Source organism: Parus major, chromosome Z (assembly GCF_001522545.3).
Source record: "Parus major isolate Abel chromosome Z, Parus_major1.1, whole genome shotgun sequence".
Classification (NCBI taxonomy): domain Eukaryota; kingdom Metazoa; phylum Chordata; class Aves; order Passeriformes; family Paridae; genus Parus; species Parus major.
Window position 1 is genome coordinate 69,859,417 of NC_031799.1, and position 21,942 is coordinate 69,881,358.

A 21,942-nucleotide genomic window follows, 5' to 3' on the forward strand; every position below is an offset into this window, starting at 1 on the left:
AAAGAGCCAGAAATTATCTTCAGAAGGGACAGAAAGTTTCCAAACAAGGCAACTGAGCTAGCATAGAACAACACACTGTACTTGTAGAAACTTTCTGTGGCTCTGTTAGCAGGGAAGAAGGAGCAGCAGTGGTGCTAGTAACCTGTTCAGACAAAACTTCAGGGTTCTCTCCTGTGCACACATTTGGCTGGCTGTGCTGTGGATCATAACCTCCTGGGAAGATCCAGTATTATATTCCAGCCACAGGAGTCCCTGATCTCTGCTGAGTTCACTGACAGACACCTGTATGCAAGTACCCCAGTGGAGATATTTTAATTTATTTTAACAAATTTTAACTCTATGGGATACTGGAGTCTGGTGTGGCTGGACGGCTGGAATATCTTAGTATGGGAAGCTCTGGGGAGTTCTGACTCTTTTTTCATGTTGATTACTGTGAGATATGGAATTTCCTGTTTTCTTTTTATGGTGTGAATTCTGATTCCTTTCACTTTACTCCTGAGCTGAATAGTACCTTGTTCCACAAGTAGTTCTGTAGGTTCAAAGCATCATTCATTGGTGGGAAGGTACCATTCAACATGACTAAAAACCTTGGAATCTAGTCCTTAAATCAAATTTGCTAGTTGAACTTTATGTGTGTGTTTGTGTGTACATCTGTTTTTTAGCTGTTTTTGTTTTTTTTTACAAGGGACTATAGTTTGCCCTTTTAGACTTCACTGAAACCTTTCATTTCCAGAGCTACTGTTAGGTCACAAAGCTTCATAATGTTCTTTGTTGTTGTTTGTTTCATGCACTGAATTAGAAATTAATTCTCTCTCAGCTTCCCTTGCATGTGCTTCTAAAATTATATTCTCCATTTAATGTATTCCATGGTATGTGTGTCTCATCAAATGTGACAGATTGGGGTGATTCTGTCAATAATTCATATTTGATATCAAATAGAACAAAGTTAAGAGGGAATTGCAAGGTAATATAATCCCTGTCCCTTTTAAACAGATGAAGCTGGACTAAAATTGATGTCTTCGACCAGGACACTTAACATTCAGAAGCCAAACCTACCAGCACAGGGAGTGATAGCTGCTTGTCTGGAAGTAATATGGGAAGCCAGGGTAGAGGACAGCAATTGGCATCTTCAAAAGAAGTCCTATGGGCCTCGCTTTTCAGAGGTGAGGAAGCAACCACATATCTCATCAAATTCCACTGGAGTCTCAGGTGCTCAATACCTTTGAATTTCAAGCAGTTGAGTAGGGCATGCAAACTGGGATGCTGCAAGCTGACAAAAGTTGAGGCTGATCCACTTGAAGGCGCTGCTAAAGCAGTTGCTGAGAAACTAAAGGCTGAAGAGGAAAACCCTGAAATCAGTTTTGTGCATGCCAAAGGCCCTTCAAGCATCTCTGGCTTCTTTGATAGGGTCTGAGATGATTTGATTAGTACAGAGAAATAGCAGTCAAGGAGGTTTGTTTGCTTTTTTTTTTTCTTTAAAGCAGCTCTAAATGGTTGGAAGATGTGAGGACAAGGGATTGTTTCTGCTCTGTCTGGGAGAGGAGGTCTCCCTGCTCTATGCCAAGAGTTTGGTCCATGATGCCTGATGGAAAGAAGGAACTCCTGCAGGGCTGTGCAGGCTTTCAGTGAAGGAGCTGTTCTTCAGAAAGGAGATAGCTGAAATTTCACATGGGTATTGTGTGTGCAGTTTGACCTCCACTGCTTCACCAAGCGTCTTTTCTCCTGCTACAATTGGTCTTTTTTCCATGGGCATGTGCTAGAGGTCTTCTCTTACTGTTTTGGGCCATAGGACTGAGATAGGAAGGAGCCCTTGAATGTTTCTGAGAATCAGAAATGTTATGTAACCCCCTGGAGACTGGGAAAAATATAATTTTGCTGCTGTTGAAGCAGTAACAAAAGTCCCTTTGAAATCCCATGTGGCCAGTGTGTGCCCACGAGGAACTGTCTGATACTACAAGTTTCTCCCTAATCTCCCTTGGGATCCTTCTGCTGTGTCTGCAGTGTTCTGCATCTCATGATTCCCACCTTTTGTAGCTAGATAACTCTTAAAATGTTCTGCAACTTCCTGTGGAATTGTCTTCTGGGGAAGGCTATCACAAAAAGCCCCTTGAGGTTTCCAAAACAGTAACATTCTGGGCTCATGGACTTTTCCCAGCTCCCTCTTTTCCTCAGCCAGGCTTAGAACAGTTGTCCTTCCTCTCCAACCCAGGCACCCTCCCCTGGCCCAGAACTGCTTTGCTGAGGCCTCTCAGGGGCTGATTTATGTGCTGACAAAAGCAACCACGTGTAAGGAAGCAGTCTGTCTCCCAAGCCTTTCTGTGGGCTGAAGACTCCTGCTGCACAGATGCTGCTCAAGAAGACGTTGTGTAATTCAACTGCAGAAGTCTCAGCAGGCTGGGAAAGCAGAAATCTATCTGGGACAATTGAGTGTGGTGCTGTGTAGAAGCTCTAAGCTTTCATGCCTTTGAGTCTTGTTGATAAGATGGAGCAGTACAGGGAAAATAGGGTATAAGAATAGGGAGGCTGCCTCCTCCTTCAATTAGGATAGGTCTGACCCAAAATGAAGCACTCATCACCTGTTACAGATAAATTTAACCTGCTGTTCATGCAATATTCCCCCTGCTAAATGTGTTGCAGAGGTGATGAAGCCACATGCTGCAGAGAGGCTGGTGTTGATTGAAGGTTTTTCTCCTTAAGGGTGCAGAACGTTGAAAGGGAAGATGCTAACAAGGAGTGGTGGTAAACAATGCTCGGGGTGTCCAAGAATGTCAGGCTCTTTTACTTATAGGGGAGAATCAGAAACACACTCACCAACCCCCTCAAATGTAGTCTCAAAGATCCCAGTCTATTTTAGAAAACACACACTGGGCTCAAAATTGCAACTCAGTGCTCAGTCTGTGTCAACCTCATGGTAGATTTACTTAACAACTCTCAGTTAATTGGGCCTGATTCTTCTCTCTTCTCCAGCTTAAGGTCAGAAGTTATTTGTACAAACTTTAGAGGATTATCCTTATAAAAAAGTATATTTATTCTTGTTTCAATGAGGGTAAACTGTTTATCTGCAGTAAAGCAAGCATTGGGTTTTTGGTTCTTGTTTTGAAGTTGAGTCTGATGGAAGAAACTACTTGCTGTTATTCACAACACTTTCACTCAGGACAAAAATTTAGAATGAAATTGTGGGGAGAAGAGGATTATGCTTTGACTGTAGTGAGGAAAACAAATACTTCATTTTGAATGACCTGGAATGGGGAGGGAAAAAAAAAAAAAAAGGAAAATTCTGGGTAAGGATTCTAATGCCTGAAACCAGGCATTTACAGACTTTTATGAAAGCATTTTCTTTGTGTTCCAGCATAGAAGAATAATGATTTGAAACACAGGAAGTTGCCATGGAACAGAATCATCACCCACTGATGAGCTTTATTGTCTCATAATGTGTCAGCCTACAAAGAGTCACAGCAAATGGTCAAGATACTCTCTGTGGTGACGGGCCAAGACCATGGCACTGTCTTATGACTTACTCAAAAGGTGCAATAGTAAACATCTCTTCTGCCTGTCATTTTCTATTTCACTGTGTTTACCCCAAAAAGAGGATAACTTTTCAGAAAAGAGTGAAAAGTTACAAACAAGAACAAAAAAATATTTTCCCAGGGTAGAATATTCTATTATATAACATGCCAGAAGGATTACTGTGCGCTGGAAGCGAAAAACACACTTGAAGAGCAAGATGAAAACAAAACTCTAAAGAAGTGAGTTTTGAATGTGTCCTTAATGCAAACTGAGAAAACTGAAGCTAGAGAATGTAGATGATACACCAGTCATGGCACTCTGCTTGCAGTTTTAAATGCCATGTGCTGTAGGCACTTTTTTCCTTCCCCAGCCCACATGAGGAACTCAATTCCTCTCCTCTCCCTGACCATCAGCCTGCAGCCCATGGTCAAAACACATGTTCTGCTTTCCATTCTCACAGTTTTACTTCTTCTGTGGTTCCAGACCAACTAAACAGACTCTTTTTCTTTGCAATCTGGAAATCCAAAAATCTCACCCTAATCTTTCTGCTTCTGATGCCTTCCAAGTTTTGATGAGGTTGTTTTATCTCTCACTGTTATTAAAGAACAGGTCAATGCTGCTCCACTTATTCTGCAGATTTTTACCACACTATGGATGTCAGGAATATTCTTTTTATCTTCTCTTTTGAATCCCCTGTTAATCATATCATGATGCACCTTTTTCAAATCTGTAGTTTTATTGAATGGTGTTTTTAATCTTTGCAGAACTCCTAACTGGTCACGTCCATGAAGAAATGAAAAAGACCTTGGTATTCACATCACCTGATGTGGTTGGTTTTTTGGGCTCTGCAAAGATTAAAAACGCAGTAAGCCTTGAGAGTATCCTAGAGGGAATATAGAGGTTGCTATTAATATGTTCTTCTTTTGAACAGAACTGATCTGAGGGTTTGGAAATAGAGCAAAAGTGACTGTTTAAAGGAATAGACAAGGTTGAGATTTTAGATGTGTATATTATGGTGAGAAGAAACTGGGAGAATTAAGAGGGCCAGTGCTGAAACTCTTTGTGGGTTCATCCTCATTTCCATACCCTCTGATGGGCCACTCCCTGTGGTAGGATTGCTGTAGAATGACTGGGGTGGTGTCAGTGGTGGGATGACTCCTCACGTGGCTGTGGAGAGTGCTCTGTAGGAGCCAGGCAGATCACTGAGAAGGTTTTACAGGCTTGTTCATGGCCAGGACAGTTCTTCGTGTCCCCTTTCTGGAGTGGCAGCTCCACACTGGTGTTGCCACTGCTGATGCTGGCTGCTGGTGGGGAGGGAGTGCAGCCCTCTCTCTTTGACACAGCCACTTGGCCACAGCCCATGACATCCAGACCAGTAACAACCTTCTTTTTTCTCATACCTCCTTGCCTGATCCTTATGGTGTCTCCCAGAAAACATGGCCAAGAGGGCGTGTGTACACAGCCCAGTCCTCCTGCAGGAGATGTCAGAGGTTCCACAGAAAAATGGGAAAAGGGGGAGGAGGGACAGAGAAGATACCAGGCAGGAATGGACGTGATGGAAACACAGAGGAAAGGAGGAAGGGAGAGGGACAGGAAGGGAATAAGCTCTTTAAAGAAAGAAAGGGCAGGATGGAAACACAGCAAGGACAAAGAGCATTCCTGTCGGGAATCCTGGGGTTTCTCTTCAGGTCTGGGCACAGATTTGTCATGCAGCCTTTGGAAAGTCATGTCACGTTCCTGCCTGCAATGTGTCCTCAGGAGCCTGGAATGTGAGCTTAGCTGCTTATTATTGGACTCCTTATTTACAAAGCTAGGAGGGCCTGTTTTGATCTTTTATTCCAACTCCTTTTGCAGTGTATGTGGTTGAACTTACTAAAATTAATTCCTGCTTAACCTGCTGCCTATCTTCTAAGGAAAAAATTCCAGAATTGATGGGGAAAATTCAGTGCAAATCTTCAAATCTCAGTTTGGTGTGCTTTCCTAGCAGTTAATTGTCTTGCTTTTTTCTTTTTTTCCTGCTCTAAATTGTTTTGCCTTCAACTTCAGCAGATATTAAACCTCAACGTCTCTTTGTCTCCAGACCAAAACCTCCCTCGATTACCAAATTTCATCCCTCATAGTTGGTTGTAATCTCTAATTAATTCATCCTCTCTTCACGTGTCTCTCCACAGAGAAAGACTTGATTTATTTAAGCCACCAGGCGCGTTTCTCGGCGCTTTAATTTGTCCTCGCAGCTCTTCTCTGGTTCCCCTCCCTCTCTCCACCAGCTCCCTGGATGTCGGGGCGCTGGAGGAGGAGCCGCTTCCAGCGCACCTCACAAAGAGCACAAAACCCTGCTGTGGGCAGGAAATCCTTTGTGACCGGCTCTCGTCCTCCTCCTTCGCCAGGCAGCAGGAATTCCCTCTCCTTCCCAGCCTCTGGAGCGTGTGCCCGCATCTCCCCGGCGCCCCGGGCAGCTCGGGGAGGCTGAGAGCATCCTCGGGATGCTCCTTTGTCCCAGATGGCTTCAGGAAGCGCTTCGCCGTCCTGAGGATGGAAGCTGGCTCTTCACAGCATCGCTGGCTGCCTTTGTTTGCTCCTGTGTGTTTAAACATTACTCTGCAGCTGTTTCCCACACACTTTTTTTTTTTTTTTTTTTTTTTTTTTAATCTGTCATTTCCCTACATCTGCTGATGCTGGAAAAAAGAAAAAAAAATATGTAGAGATTTGTTAGATTCCCTCTGTTTTGTTTTGAGTTTGTATCTCTTATTTTTTTTTCCCCCTTAAATATGTTCCTGAAGTCTGAAATGAGACACACATACACACACACACACACACATATAAAAATAAAGGATTAGTAGGTATTAAATAGCCCAAATTACAAGAAGTCTGGAACAAAACCCTGGAATCAGAACAATACCAGACTCCATGGGAGCTGAGGCTGGACCTGAGTCCAAATCCACATGCTGTGGTTTGCTCTCAATTACATGATGGTCCGAGCCAGAAGTCTCATTCAGGGCAGAATGGAGCACAAGCTGAATTGGGATCTGGGTCTGAATTTTGCAGTGCAGACCCACTGACAACTGGCAGTGACAAAATGCGCTTGTAAAGGAACAAACGATGTGGGTGAAACATATTGCCAATGAAAAACCAATACAAAGCTGCAGGAGGAAAACACAATTCCAGCCTAATTGTCAGGGCTGATCTGGAGTTGTTGACTGGCAGGAGTGATTTTACTCATGTGCCTCAGATATTCCAAACACCCCAGACTCTCCTCCTGCAGTTTTTAAATTTCTGCGATTCTGCCGATTTCAGTGACTATTTCCAATTTACACAATTTTAAGTGGTGGAAGGATAGGTCTTCTGACATTATCTGATCATATAATCTGATCCATATCTAATAAAACAAATTTAGTAAAAAAAAAAAAATTGATTTACAGACAGAAATACACATAAAAATACACCTCACAGTCCAAGTAAACATGAAAATGCTGCCACGTCAGCCTGTATAAATCTCAATATTTTTAACATTTAATTAATAAAGAGAAGTGTTACCACTCCATATAGGGAAAGGAGGCAAAGTTTAGATTATTTTATCATTTTCAGAAAAACCAGTGATATAGAAGTGTCTATTCCAAAACAAAAATATTAACATCTGTGATCAGTTTAGGAGGAATGTAATTGATTTTTAGTTTAATTGACATTCCAGATCAGAACAATAAACTTTTTTTTTTTTTTTACCTCTTCCATGTAGAAAATTTTGGTTCTATTGACTTTTTCTTTTAAAGCAAAAACTCAAAACATTAAAAACAATGTCAATTATTCAATTAATGGGCAAATATCATCATTTGTAAAAAAGTAGGCATTAGAAATGAATAAAAAAATATTCATAGCAAATAACAGTTTTTGCTGCTTTTCCATTCACAACTGACTTGTGAGCTGATCAATGTTTCTGAGAACATATTTCATCCTCAAGTTTGCCAGTAAGCCTGGTAAGAAAAAATTTCTAAGACCTTTCTCTCTGTGTATCTGCTGTAAGTCTTTACAAGCTTGGTCTGTTCAGAAGATTCAGGTTTTTTTTGGTTTTTTTTATTACATGATTTGAATCTGGATCCTTCCTGCCATAAGAAACAGAAGTTGTGTCTTAAAGTTCATTCAGTCAGTCACTTCAGAGATGGGATGCAATTTCCAAAGCCTCTGTGCTGTGAATTTCTGACAATTTTGCCAGTTAAACCCCTTTGTATGTGCCTTTTCACAGCATTTCATAACACACTTGCAATGGCAGATGCTCTGATTTAATTATTAGCTCATACTCTAGATAGTTCTGTTTTCTTACTTGATAATTTTTAAGGCTGATTGTCTGAGGAATCTCGGCATTTTTCATAAATTAAATCCTTGTAATATCAACTATTCTTCTAGCAATTTTCTTTTGAAGGTGTTTAGACACTTGCCTATACTTCTGATGGATTTCCAGATTTCTCATCCATATGCTAAGGTAGAAATAACATCTGAAGTAAAAAAAAAAAAATAAAATAAAAAAAATGTTATCTAAACCTGAAATTGTAGGCTATTCATGATCACATATTGAATAAGAAAAAAGCTGCAGCTTTCCTCATGCTAATTCATGATATTACTTTCCTTTTGGACATCCTTGCTAGCCTCCTCATTGCTGTGGAACACAGGAAACAAATTAATTACCCTTTTAAACACAGACACATCTGTCCAAGGTTCCAATTAGATAAGTAGTTTTTCCTTCCTGATTATTTAACCCATAAGTTTTTGTGATCCCTTGTTTTCAGGTTCACCAAGTTATCACTCTGGACAGCTTCTTTGCTAACTCAGTGGCATGAAGTTGAACAGTCATGCTGATATTTCATCTGTTTATGCTTGTTTTTTTTTTATCCTGGTGAAACCACTTGAATTTAATATTTCAGTCTGCAATCAGAAAGATGACAACCAATGACTGACTAATAAGACAAGTTTACTGCCTACTTCAAACACCCACAAAATTCAGAAAAAACCAGGGTGTGTTAATTTTTTTGCACGAGACAGCTTTTGTGTTAAGAGAAAACTCGCCTGCATTCAGGTGTTTGTATGGATTGCAAGATCACAGTTAACACTGATTAAATGATACAAAGGACTCAGTCATGGAAAGGTGTTGCTATTTATTTTCTGTCCATCCCATTGAGGAGTGTATGAGCCTGGAGCAGCAAACAGAATTTCTCCATGCCTCTGGTGTGCAAGGTGTTGGAAACTCTGGCTTTGCACAGGAGCTGGGCCCTGTAGGGTACCTGACACCTCCTTCTCTTCAGTCCACATATTCTTTGTGCATCCTCTGCTGTTCATTAGACAATACTGCAAACAAAACACCCAATCAAATAAAAGTTTTTTAAAAGCATAAAATAATTACAGAAACAGGGGGAGTATTTGCCTGTGGAGCAGCTGGAGTATTTGACCAGTCAAATGTGTCTGTGGCTGTCAAGGCTGCAGGAGAATTTCTGTGGAAGAGTGGACTCTCAGACCACTGCAGCTGCACCTGTGATGTAAAGCAAGGTGGGTTTTCTGATAATTAGCTGAGCATTCCAGTTTGGTAGGAATGGGCAGATTCATTGCAGGGTAATTTAGCAGAGTCATGCTGGAGTCAATGGAGATGCAGCAAATTACAGCAGTCAGAGGTCTGAAGTTATAGCCCTTGCTAAGGGACAGCTTTCCTATAATCACACAGAGTCAATGTGACCAAAATTTCAGCTTTTGGTACAATTTGAATAGTAAGTTGTAATGCTGCTTTTTAGCATTACTTACACCTGAAGACTGTTCAGATGTGGTGCCCTTCAATGAATTACAGATGTGTTGAGCTATCTAAAATCTTCATGTGCCTAAGGAAACCATCTTTCTGCATTGTAACACCAGAATTGTTCTCCAGGCAGAAAGTGATTTTTCACACAAGCATAATGTTTTTACTCCTTGTTTAAATAACAAAGCAAATAATCGTATCTTCTTATGATGAGAGCATCTTAGCTCACTTAATTCTAGATATCTAAATCTGAGCTAATCATCTGGGCTGCTTTTTATAGGCAATGGAAAGGAATAAATCTTTCTAGGGCACAAGCCAGTGACCTACTTGAGATGTCTATCTGAGGATGAGATGTTCTGTGGGTTAAAATGCCTGTTAAGGGAGGCCACATTATTGCCTCTGGTAAAGACGTCTTTATTTTTCCAACATCGAGACAATTTTCCTTCTCAAAATCTCTGAGCAGGCTCACACTCACCTCCTCCTTCTCAGCCCTTCTGATTGTACAGATCTACAGCTGCCACAGCTTGATGCAGTTGTGATTCTGTAGCAGACACATAAATCCACAGTGGTGTGATCAGCACAGGCACCGAGCCATTTCGTGAGCCTGGACTCAGCTTTGGGCGCTGCTGACACAGCCATTCCTTTCCTTTCCATTGTCTTTGGCACTGGCTGTCCACTCTCAGCTTCTGACCCAGCAGGTTAGGTTTGCACCTCAAAACACCTCTGTGTGACTGCCTTTGATTGAGACTGGAACGTCTCAAGTGTGAGAAGAAATTATTTTCTTTATTATTTTTATTTTTTTTAGTCCAAAGTCTGAATTTTGTCTCTGTAGTGCCGAAGGCTGATAACAGCAGCCGCTAAGTTTCTGTTGTTACACTTCAGGGACATCCAGATGGCACGTTAACTTCTGCAGCTTCTGAAGGATCTGGGAGAAAGCTTCTGTGTTTGTCCAAATTTAAAAAAAAAATAAATATATATATATATATATAATACTTCTGAAAGTTTTAAAGTCCTTTGCTCTCCTGACATGCTACAGAAGCATGGCACTTGAAAAAAAACACAGACCTGTGTATGCAACAAGCCCAAGGGAAAATGCTGTGCCATATTATTAAAGTTAGTCAATCTTATGAGTCTGATTCAAGTGTTCTGTCTTTATTTGCTGAAGCCTGCTGGGCTGATTAGTATCCTTTATTTCAAGCACAGAATGCAGGAGATTATTTTAAACATTTTATACCTCCATCAAAGTCTCTGGTGATCTTAAAGGTGAGTAGATCACACAGGATGTGCAAAGAACACTGTAATACACTTTAGTTTTTCATATCCCATTTGTTGCATTTTTTGAGGAAATAGGAATGTGTTTTCTTCCTGTAGCTGTGCAAAATTTTTGTCATTTATCAGACTCTGTTATCGGTGCCTCTGCCCTGGACACTAAAGCTTGTGTCTTCTCCATTGACCACTTCAGTACCTTTAACATTAAGGAACTTGATACTTCTTCATTTTTGTGAAATTCTTCATCTTCATTTGACTCTCAGGATCACCAGATTTTGCAGGATCTGCAAATGCCTTGTAAACCACTTTTATACTGTGGACCAGGCCAGTTCCACCAGCAGAGCTGACAAGTGGCCTGGAAATTATTTCAGCCAGAAATACATGAATGATATTTCTGTAGTTGTAGTTTCCTTCCTTCTTTTTCATGTTGACACTCAGAAAATAAGAGCTCAGTGTCCAATTCTCTGGTCTGATTCACAAATAATGTATTTCTAGGTTGCTTCTCTCCTCCTTTGAATCTTACTTCCTTGCCAACCCCTTCTTTTCCTAGCTGATGTCTGAAAACATTTTCAAAGTTGCTGTTTGTAATACATCAGGTTATGAAATGTCTGTGCAGGAAGATCACTCTTCTCACCCTGAGGTCGTCATTCCTGCAATCATCTTGTGCTGGTTCCAGTGCTTTGTTTTCCACAGGTCATCAGTAACATTTGTCAGACTGTTTGGTGGGTCTGACTGACAAAGATCTGCCTTTTCAGTAAGCACTGGATTTTTCTAGCTCTCAGTATTTCTGAGCAAGACTTCAGCATCTTTGTATAGCTTGAAACCTTAGAGATTGCAGATGTGCCAATACCTGAACTGGAATTATCCAGCTGTTTTCATATCTCGTGGGAAACTCTGGAGCTCATCAGTGTAACAGCAGTGGCAGCCCAAGGTATGAGGTTAAATGTCTCTTACTGTCCTGTGAGTGCCTTTACTTGCTGCTCTACCAGAGTTTACCCAAAGATTTGAAAACTGAGAACATTTTCTTTCTGGGGCCAGTGTTGGCATTATATTCTAAAAATTTCTCCAGCATCCTGTAAATAAGGACAGAAACAGCAAATATCTTAACAGAACTCTTAAGTGTCTTCTGATTTTTATTTCAGTGACCATGGTGAATAAATGATCTGTCTAGCAAGGTTGTAAGATGTAAAACATCTTCTATGGGAATGCACAAAAAAAAAATTAAAATAAATAAAAATTATCTAGTTCAAACTTTTCGCTTCAGCTTAAAACGTAGTCATTTTCTTCCTATGGCTACAGATCTGGTTCAGAGAAAGATATGAAGTCAGTGTGGGGCACTCAGTGGTGAAACTGCTACATTTTGATTACAGCAGGTGCAGGTGTGAGTCTGTTATTTGACTGGCAAATAACCTGAATTGTTATTTGACTGCAGAAGCTGTTGTGCCTCGTTGCCTGTAGAACAGCCCAGGGCTGCCTCTGCATTTTTGGCTGTCCTCAGGGGCACTGGTTCTACCTTCTGTCAAGCTCCTCTCTCAGCTGCACCACGAGTCACAATTTGCATCCACACGACAGAACATAAGGATGGCAGAACACACCAAAGGCAAGCACAATTCCTTATCCCAGTTCCTGACAGCTACCAGATTCCTGAGGAAAGAGGCAGGACAAGGTTTTGTACAGGTACTTTACTCCATGTGTTCATCTGGCTTCTAACAAATCCTGAACATCCTAAATTTATCTGTTTAAGGGTGTTAAGGGCAGGTAGGTTTGGACTTAATACAGCACTATAGACACTGCCAAAAAAAAAAAATCCCAAGCAAAATGCCTCCTTATTTCAGACAGAATTCGTGGTTTTTGGGGTATCTTTCTGAAAGTTTTCCTCCTGTGCAGGGATATCATACCAGAAGCTTTCTTCAGATATAAAATTTATGTTCAGACTGAGGTATATGTTTGATATCTAAAGCACAGTTTGCAACTAATTTATGGCAAGTTTGTGGTGGAAACAAACAAAAAGCTGCAGCCATAGGCGCCCTTCAGATTGGAAATATCAAAGCAAATGTTTTAGTGGTTAGCTTCACCAACTTGGTGTTTGTTAGGTTGTAACTACTTGGTTTCCTCCAAGCTTCTGCAAAGGTTATTCTGCTTTTTTGTCACATAACTGAATTGGTGTAACTAGATTTAACTTTGTGTGACTGGATCTCTTCGTGGAAGATTAGATGACAAATCCTACTGGCTCATTATAAACCAGATTTGATACAATCATCAGTGTGAAGGTGTCTCCTGGTTGGCTGTAGTGGAGATGACCACAGTGCTGTTCCCTCTGAAAAGACGTATGGCAAGCCTAAGAAAACCCAATTATTTTTAATTGTATTTCATTGCTAGAAAGCAACTTAACTGATCCAACTCATGTGTCTTTTGCATTGCTCTTTCCCTACTCATGTTTTTGAAACATTCACTCCTGTTTTTAATGAGCCTACAGAAGGTTATTGATTAAAGTGTGAAAACATCTAAAGAGCTCAATGTCCTCAGCTCAATAAAATATAAACATTTGTTGAGTCTAATTTCAAAATGCAGCTTTTTGTCTTGTTTGGTTCTGAATTTTCAGGGGTTTTCTTCCTCCTAAATTTGTCACTGACTAAACACAAAGCTACCCCAAGTTTTTGATTTTGTTCAGTTTGCTTCAGAGTGGAAGCTGAGATTTTCAGAAACCACCAAATAGGTTCTTGTTCCCTATCAGGTCTGTTTAAAGCACCTCAGATTTGGTACCAGAGTCCCTGCAGTGCTGATGCTCAAACCTGAATCTCTTCCCTGCCAGTTCATGGCTCCTGCCTTTGCCTCTTTCCTTGACAAACTCTGGCACGTCTCCTGAAGAAATTGTCCATGGAAGCAAGTGAGAAGCCCAGCCCCTCTTCTCCATGTCAAGTGCTGCTATAAAATTATTATTATAAAATTATTGTAGTCACTGAGAGGGATCCTCACTCCTTGCAGGTGCTGACCTAAATCCCTGGGGTTCCTTTTTGTCTCTGTTTACAAGGGATGCCTTTTATAAACATGATTCTTCTGGGGTGGGTGTAGAGGCACCCACCAAATTCACATGAACTGTGGCTCTGAACTGCTCTCAGAGCAGCCACGGATCAGGACAAAAATTAAACCATGGACCAAAAGCTGTCTGTTCTCTCTTCATCTCTCATCTACTGCTCTGAGCCTGTGTGGTAACCTGCAGTCACTTTCAACTCCACCTGCAGATGTCTTCTCACCTCATGAAACAAAGAAAAGAAAGAAGCTACAGCTTTGACATTTTCCTTTTCTGGTTTTTTTTTTCCAGATAAAATACAGTTTACATATTTTATGAGATTAATGTCCCTTGTTTCTGATTACAAGAATCTGATCAGCATATTAATAAGTTAAAAATAAAAAAACCCTCAAACTATGCAACAGCTGCTATTTTGCTGCTGAATATATTCAGGGTATGTAATTTTTTATGAGATATTTATTGTAATAGAGAGAGGGATTTGTCTGAGAGTGTGTCTATGCATGTGTATGTGACTTTGGAGCTAGCATTAATAAACCAGTTCTGTTTCTTCTACATAACACATGAGGGCAGGCAAAGGAGAATGTCCAAAGCATCCTAAAAAAAGGTACAAAAGGCCCAGAGTTTCAAATGTGGGCTGTAGGTTGCAGTTCTCCTTTGAACTGCTTCTTAGACATCTTGATCCTGGAGTGGAGGAAAGGTGTAGAAAATACTGTATTTCCTTTTGAAGCCAACAGGACTCCGAAGCTCTCAGCATCTCCCAAGCCCGTTGTTCAGCAGCAGATTCACCTCTAGAAGGAACAGCTGTGCTGCAAGCACAGTGAAGTGGTCAGTCCACACAGATGCACTTCAGCAGCAGCACTGTCAAGCTGAATGGATGGTGGGTGGTGCCTCCTTCATTCTCTTTTTCGCCCCTGAAAAGAGTCAAGGAGAGTGAGCGAGCTGGAGAGTGGAAGACATGTGAATTGAATTCCTACATAGTCAAAACAGAAGTCTATTTCATCATGATTGAAAGTTAATTCACTGTGTTGCTGTAGAAACCCTGGCAAATGCATTAACCTGAATGCCCAACCATTGCAATCTTATAACAGCTTTTTTAAACACTTGTTTACTTAAGAACATGTTTCTGTTGTGTTACCATGTATTTTTTGTACTTCTGCACAAAGAAAGGTATTATTTCTTCCCAGGTAAGTTGTGCAAATAGCTCAACTTGCTGCTGGTGCCTGCAACTCCTTTGCCTCCTAAGTGGCATACTCCCTGGATGTGCCTGCTGACTGGGCTGTGTGATATAATTACCCATTCCTGCACAACCAGGGCAGGAGCTCTTTTCCCCAGCATTCAGAGCAGCCCAGTCAGGGATCTGAAAGAATCCTGCTTGCTGGGGTTTCCACCTTCCTTTGGGGAGGACAGTAAATTGTGGAGACTGGGGAGAAGCCAGCAAGTTCTGCTGTTTTGTTTTGGCAGGATACTCATACCTCCACTTGTCTTTCTCCTCTCACCATCCATCCCCACCCGGAGTGTTGATGCTGGTTTGGTGCCCAGAATACATGATCCCTCCACAGGCTGTTAAGAGACAATCTGGAACAAGACTTTGTGTCAGCTGTTGCTTAAAGGAATGAAAAACAAGAGTTGGATCTCGAATCCTGTGTTGTTCCTCACACAAACGGATTGTGACCTGGGTATGCTTAGCGGGGTGTAAATTAGAGCAGGGTTAATCGCTGATGATAAACAAAACTAAGTATAGTCTTGGGAGCCCGCACCCTCCTTTCACTCTTCAAATTGTTCACAGCCCTTGCAGGCGTTTGCCCATTGTTTTGTGGTGCCTGGTGGGTTGAATTTGTGTCCTGGCATCCAACTCATCCAACTCCTGAATTCCTGTAAGGGCCCAGTGTGGGGGAGCAGCCCCGGGCAGCACAGAGGTCTCACCCCATGCTGGCACCACTCAAAATCCCAGCACCTTCCTCCTTCCCTGTGAAATTGCCCCGGACAGAGAGGCATGATCAAATCGTTTAACCTGAGGTTCTCTGGATGGCAGCAGCTGATGGAATTAGGAGGTAGACAGACAAGGCTGGGGAATTACTGGACCATTTTTAACTCTTTCTAGTGTCTGCCTGAAGAAGTGTCACGGAAATTAGAGCTTTATAATGCGGGCTATACTTGAGTTCCTTAATATATTTTTTTTTTCCCTATCATTGCATGTGTGTCATGGAACAATGAGTAGAGTCTGTGGCCCCAAATGTGAAGGACATGCCATTTTTCTGTCTGATTTATTTAATTACTTTTGTGTCAGGCCTCTGGTGAGGGGCTTTACAGGATCCAAGCTCCAAACAGCGCAGTCATGATCCTCTGTCAGTCATGCTTCAACTCCACTGTCAGAGGTCTTATGTAGGGCTGAGGACCCTAATCCCAATGGTCATTTCTTAATTGTTGTGCTTTGCCCATATGCTTGACAATTGTGTTTACCAGTCCTCTGTTAGTTTGCTGCTTTCTGTCACCTTTCACCTTAGATGTGGTGAAAAACAAGCCAGTAATTTTGATAACCTGAGCTCTAATTGTAAAGCGTGTGATTGGATTTCTGTAATAACCTCGATGTCAGGGCTGCTGGAAAAGTGCCAGGAGGTCTGTTCCTCTGCTGGGTCAGTCAAGAATCCTTTTGTTTTGCTGTTTGTTTTTTTTTTTCCTAGATTTTCTGGTCACCAGTTCAATACATAAGGGGGAAAGGCAGCATTAGGAGAAGGAATTTGTCTGAAAGACACAAATTTCCACCTGAGTCTTGGGATTGTGTCCAGTGATTTGAACAGCAGCAGGTTATATATCACAACCTTTATACCTCAGTTAGCCAAAGCCCATGCTGATCTGTAATGCAGAAAAGCAATGTTAAGAATTTTCTTGATAAGCTGAAGAGGAGGGAAACTCTTCTCCTTTATAGAAAAAAAAAATAATTTAATTCTATGACAAAATAAATCTCAGAGGCAGATCAGCTTTCTCTGCTGCTGTAACCAAACTTTTCCTGTTTTTGAGCTGTAGTGGATACCTCTGAATGAAAGCTGAAGTGAAGTTCATGTATCATGGATGTTGAAACCACCGAGTTGGGAGTGACTGGAGAAAAAAATTGGAAGTGGCAGAAAAATAAATAGTTTTATAATGTATTATGCTCCTGTCTTCCACAGAAAAGTTTGAATAGATACATGATATTGTATAATCAAGAAATAATGCTGTCCTCTGCAGTCCTGATGTTACATTGCTAAATATGTAACACAGAGAGAGAGGAAATACTGTTCGGTTTCACAATGTTATCTCTGCTGATCATCTGCTCCCTGGAGACCTGAACAAAGGGCCATGGAAGTTACTGGGGATTTCTTCTTTCAGATAATTTTAGTCCATATCTGCAGCTTCTCTACTTTTGTGTCCCTCTCATGTCTCCAGCAATCTGAGATGGGCACTGGGAAGAACTTCTACTTATGCTTTGCTTTTTTTGGAATCTGTGGAGTATCCTCAGAAATGAGACACTGTGCACTGGATCCAGCTGTATTTTCCTTACTGTTGGCTTGGACAGAGTCCCCAGTTTCCACACAAACATACACAAATATGCACTTGGATGTATCTGTCAATAAAACTGCTCTGCTGGCTGGAGCAGCCAGCGACAGGTTCCTGCAGTGTTTTCACAGCACTCCTCTCCCTCGTCTGCCAAAGTCCTGCCCAGGAGCACACCCCGATGCTTCGTGGGGGGAACTCGCTCTTCACTGGTGTGGACATCCTCTTTTGAAAACAGAAGCTCATTTGCCAAGTTCCACGTTATTTTTTTTAATTTTATTTTATTTTTGGAATGTGGGGGAAGAGTTTTATGACCAGTTTAAGAACAAGAGCAATGGCTTCAGTTCATAGTTTATGTATGTTATAAAGACAGAACTGAGACACCACACAGTGGGAAGACAATTGCCTGGGAAAAAATACATAGATGTGCCCTGCAGCTGATGAACAACAGAGTCCCTTTATGGCAAGGCAAACATGTGCACTCTTTTTGATCATGACTGAAGTCATTGTCACTTGTATTTAATTAACAAAATGGAAAGACTCTCAAAGAAAAGATATGGAAGAAAGAGCAGCCTTACCACTTAGGTGTAGGGCTGAGAAACACTGGTGTGTACTTCAGGCTCTGGAAATGGTGATTAATTTCATTGTGCCTCAGTTGCCCGACTGTAAAATGAGAATATGTGTTTCTTCTATTTATTTGTCTGAGAACATCTAAGGAAGGAACTAATATGATTTCTAACCCCTGGGTGTGTTCAGTTCCTGGCACCACAGGGATCTGGCCTCAGCTGAGGCACTCAGGTGTCCTTAATACAAATGCTAATACCACATTAGCATGTATATATGAAATAAATTAATCTTTAAAAAAAATATATATTTTCCCACATATACTAGATCTCAAATGCATTGTATTTTGTATTCCAGTTAGTACATTATGCCATTTTTCATTTCTATTCTCCTCAAGTTTCATGGAAAAAATATTCTTAACACAAAATCCTTGTAAAAAAGGGGTATTTGTGTTAAATACTTACATACCATGGTAAATTAGGCTTTTATCAGGCAGAATTTCCCCACACAGGTTTCTGAATGTGCCAGACTGATGGGAGTCAAGAATGGTCCAAGATCATCCTGAGTTTACGGAAATGTCAGAATTTCTCATCAGTGTTATTTTTGCCAACAGATGTCCCATCCTTGGGACCACATTTGCTGTTCCCAGCTGAAGGCAGCTCTGGTACAGTGGTGGGCAGAGTTCTTCCTCATGGCTTCTGGATGGCTTCGAATTCCAGCTGAAACTTGCTCAGACAGTGGCACTTTCTGCCTCAAAACTAAAAACAGCAGCTGTGTGAATTTCAAGCTGCCAGGCAAAACAATTGCGAGTAGACTACAAACGACTGCTTTTGCTTTGGGTGATTTCTCAAGCCTGGAGTTCCTGCCTTTCCAAGTCCTGTTGACCAATGTCCCCACACCACCAGAGTGGCAGAGTTCCCCCCATTCTTCTTGTTTTCTCTTTAATTGTCCTTCTCTTTTTGCCAGGTGCCTTCGCTGTAGAGGTCAAGCCATGAGATATTGAATGACCAAGGCCACACATACCTGGGAACTTGTTACCCATGTCCTTGAAAAAATTCCTGAACTTTAGTTCAAGGTTTTCCTTTCTGGTCTAGTCTGTTCTCCCTCACACAATCACGTTTGACTGTAGAGGAGGAGTCATATAATTCAGTTATTTGTTATCCTGCAGGGTTACTCAATCATCAGTCTCTAATGAATATAGAGAGAAAAAACCCCAAAATTTGTGCCCCTGCAGCCCCTGGAGGAGCCTGTGTTGGAGCAGGGGGATGTCTGAGAGAGGCTGTGACCCTGTGGAGAGAGGAGCCCACACTGGAGCAGGTTGTGCCTGAAGGACTGACAGCAGAAAATTCAATTAATATCTATAATTCAGCCTCCTTTCCCCACGACAGTATTTGGTGAGTGATCTCTCCCAGCCTTTATCTCAATCCATGAACTCTTCATTATTTTTTCTCCCCCCTGACCAGCCACAGGGGGGTGGGAGTGTGGCTACCAAAAACTGGCCATGAAAACCCAACACACCTGTAGTGAACCCAATTGTCAGACCTGTTGTGGCACCTTCAAGTAACACTTGTGGTCCCAAAGGGCTGGGGGCAGCACAACTTCTGCTCACCAGTGAAGCCAGTGAAACTTCCTCCGAGCCTGATCTGGCAATTCCTGGAGTGCCTTTCCTCCCACCAAGCAGATTAGGATCATGTGGAAGGTTTTATGGTTAATGGCACTTAACAATGAGTTCAGGCAAGGCAATTGTTGCCCAAACTGTGGTCAGGGAACCCCATGAAAAATTCAGTGAGCTTGTTAGTGGTGAGAAGTGGTGGGGGATGTTTGTCTTCTGCCTTATCTTGTCTCAAACAGCCCCACAACATCTGGTGGAACTATTGATTCAGACATGACCCTGCCCCAAAGGTGTGCCTAAACAGGTGATACCAGGCAAGATAAGGCTGGTGTGTGCCACCTATGCAGAGCTCTAATTATTTCTGCGTGAGAATTTTAGCTCAGGGCTATATTAATTTAAGGGTTTTAAATCCCTTTAAAACAAAAAAAAAAATGTTGCATATTGTTGCAAAGTCCCTATTTAAAAACAAAAAAAACCCAAACCCTAAAAACATCTACAGATTTGGAGAAGGCCACAAAAGGGTAGAAGAGAGAGTCAGATTTTGGGCCTCTTATCAATTGCAAGAAATGTCTAAGTGCACGTGCACGGCAAAGGAACATCATTCCCACAATATCTGAAATTTCTGAAAATATCAGAAATGCTGAGCCTGGGTGTGGTGGCAAGTCCCTCTCTCTCATTGCCTACTCTATTTACTGCTTCCATCTCTCTTTGAGAGTGCTGAATCATGATAATCAGCACTTTTGTTTGCATTGTAAATAAAATAAAAACAACTCAATAATGGAAAACCTTGAGCTAAGGGTGTTGTTTTTGGGACTGTGCTCATTTTCCACCAAATGCACAAGTTGTGCATTAGAAACTATTCCCTCTGGCAACCCATAAAACAGAAACTTCTCCGTTCTTTCCACCCCAGGAAACATTCTGTCAGCAATTCACTTGCAGTGTTCATCTATGAATATGGAGATGGGGTTTTTTTGTGTCTTGTTCCTAATATATTAACACAAGGTGCTCTGGGTACCTACAGTATACTACAGACAGACTGCTTGAATGATTACAGCTTTAACAGCAGAAAAACCAGTCAGGAAAACACAGAAGGCTGGGATGGAATTTTCAAACCACAACAGGGCTTATGTCATTATGAATTCACTCTTCTTCTGTTCACCCCTGTCAGAAAATCCATTATTTTTAATGCTGTGGCCTTGTGTATTTCAGTATTCCTGCATCTTCATCAAGCAGGTGGTGCTCCAGGCTCCAGTGAGGATGCAGAGAGGTCCAGGAACTGGAAGTGCATCAGGACATATCAGCCAGGAGTGGAAACAACTTCTGCACCCTAAATTTTGCTGCTGAAGGGTGTGAGCACTGCAAGGATTCACGACACAGTTGCACCTGTCAGTTAAGACAGATAAAATTAATATTTCACTGCAGCTTCCACATGGGAACAGTGTGAGCACCACTGGTGTTTCACCTACTGTTGATTTCTTAAGTTGCAGTGACTCGACTGTGACTTTTTCATCAATACCTAAGTGTAAGGCAGGAGAGGATGAGTCATGAGACAGCAGAATTCAAGGCATCAGTGAGCCCTTACAGGAGACCTGGCAGAACATGTGCAGCTTTGGACAAGGGTTTGTGCTCTCCAGGGTGAGTTTCAAGAAGACATTTCAGGAGGAACAATGTACTGGCCCTGTGAAATTCCACAATATTGCTGGCAGAAGGCTTCAACTTTGGAAATTTGATTTCAAAAATCAAATTTGGGCTTCAAAAATCACACAGCCAGGTTAAAAATTAACTTACTTTTGTAAGCAAACTTAATTAAGTTGGTTTTGGTTTTTTTTTAATAATGGAAGAAATTAAGTAAGTTTTTTTAATAATGGAAGAGCATTCCTTTCATTTGGTTTCTTATTTCTCAAGTCTATCAGAGAGCATTCTGGTTTTGCTTATTTATTTATTCATTTATTTGTTTATTTGTCATGACCAAACTCTAGAAAGGCTTTTCATTTCAAAATAAAAACTGTTTCATTCCTTCTCGAGCTAGGGCTTCAAGAAAGCATCAAGTGTAATGAGATTCATGATAAAAATGATAGCTTTGGCAAAACTTTTAAACCAGGGGTGGGTTTTTATGTTTCTTGTTTGTTTTTTTGTTTATTTGTGGGTTTTTTTGTTTTGGTTTTTGTGGGTTTTTTTGTTTGTTTGGAGTTTTTTATGGAATTGTGGTTTTTTTTGAGTGTTTTTTGGTTGGTTGGTTGGTTTGTTTTTGTTTTGTTTTGGTTTTTTTTTTTTTCATTTGATTTAGTTTGGTTTGTTTTTTTGTGTTGAGCCCAACCATTTTGCTTTATCTACAGGTCTTATTGGCTTCCATGGAAATTATATTAGAAAACTATTTGGTACCTGGGCTGCTTTTCTTCTGGAGCATCTGGTGATTGCAACACACACATGGCTGCTCTCACATTTTCTCCTCTTGCCCATCTTGACCCACCCAGGAAGAAAAGCCCAAATCTGCTTTGGAAGTGTAGGGTGCCACTGATACAGAGATTTAATCACAGATTGAGGACTCTGTTTTGTATGCTGGGGAGTTCTGAAATCCTGCATCCTGGTGAGAGGGCAAGCTCCAGCTCCTGGAGCTGTTATAGGTGACACCAAAATTCCCAGCAACAGAAGAGG

General features: G+C 41.3%; 1 long non-coding RNA gene across 1 annotated transcript; it reads right to left on the reverse strand.

Moving 5' to 3' along the window:
• Positions 1-13,949: 13,949 nt before the first annotated feature.
• Positions 13,950-20,047, reverse strand: LOC117243730. Its single transcript, XR_004495575.1, has 3 exons — positions 18,144-20,047; positions 15,053-17,774; positions 13,950-14,491 (listed from the first exon to the last, which is right to left on the reverse strand). It is a non-coding gene; the product is annotated as an uncharacterized LOC117243730 (long non-coding RNA).
• Between the last annotated feature and the right edge of the window lie 1,895 nt (positions 20,048-21,942).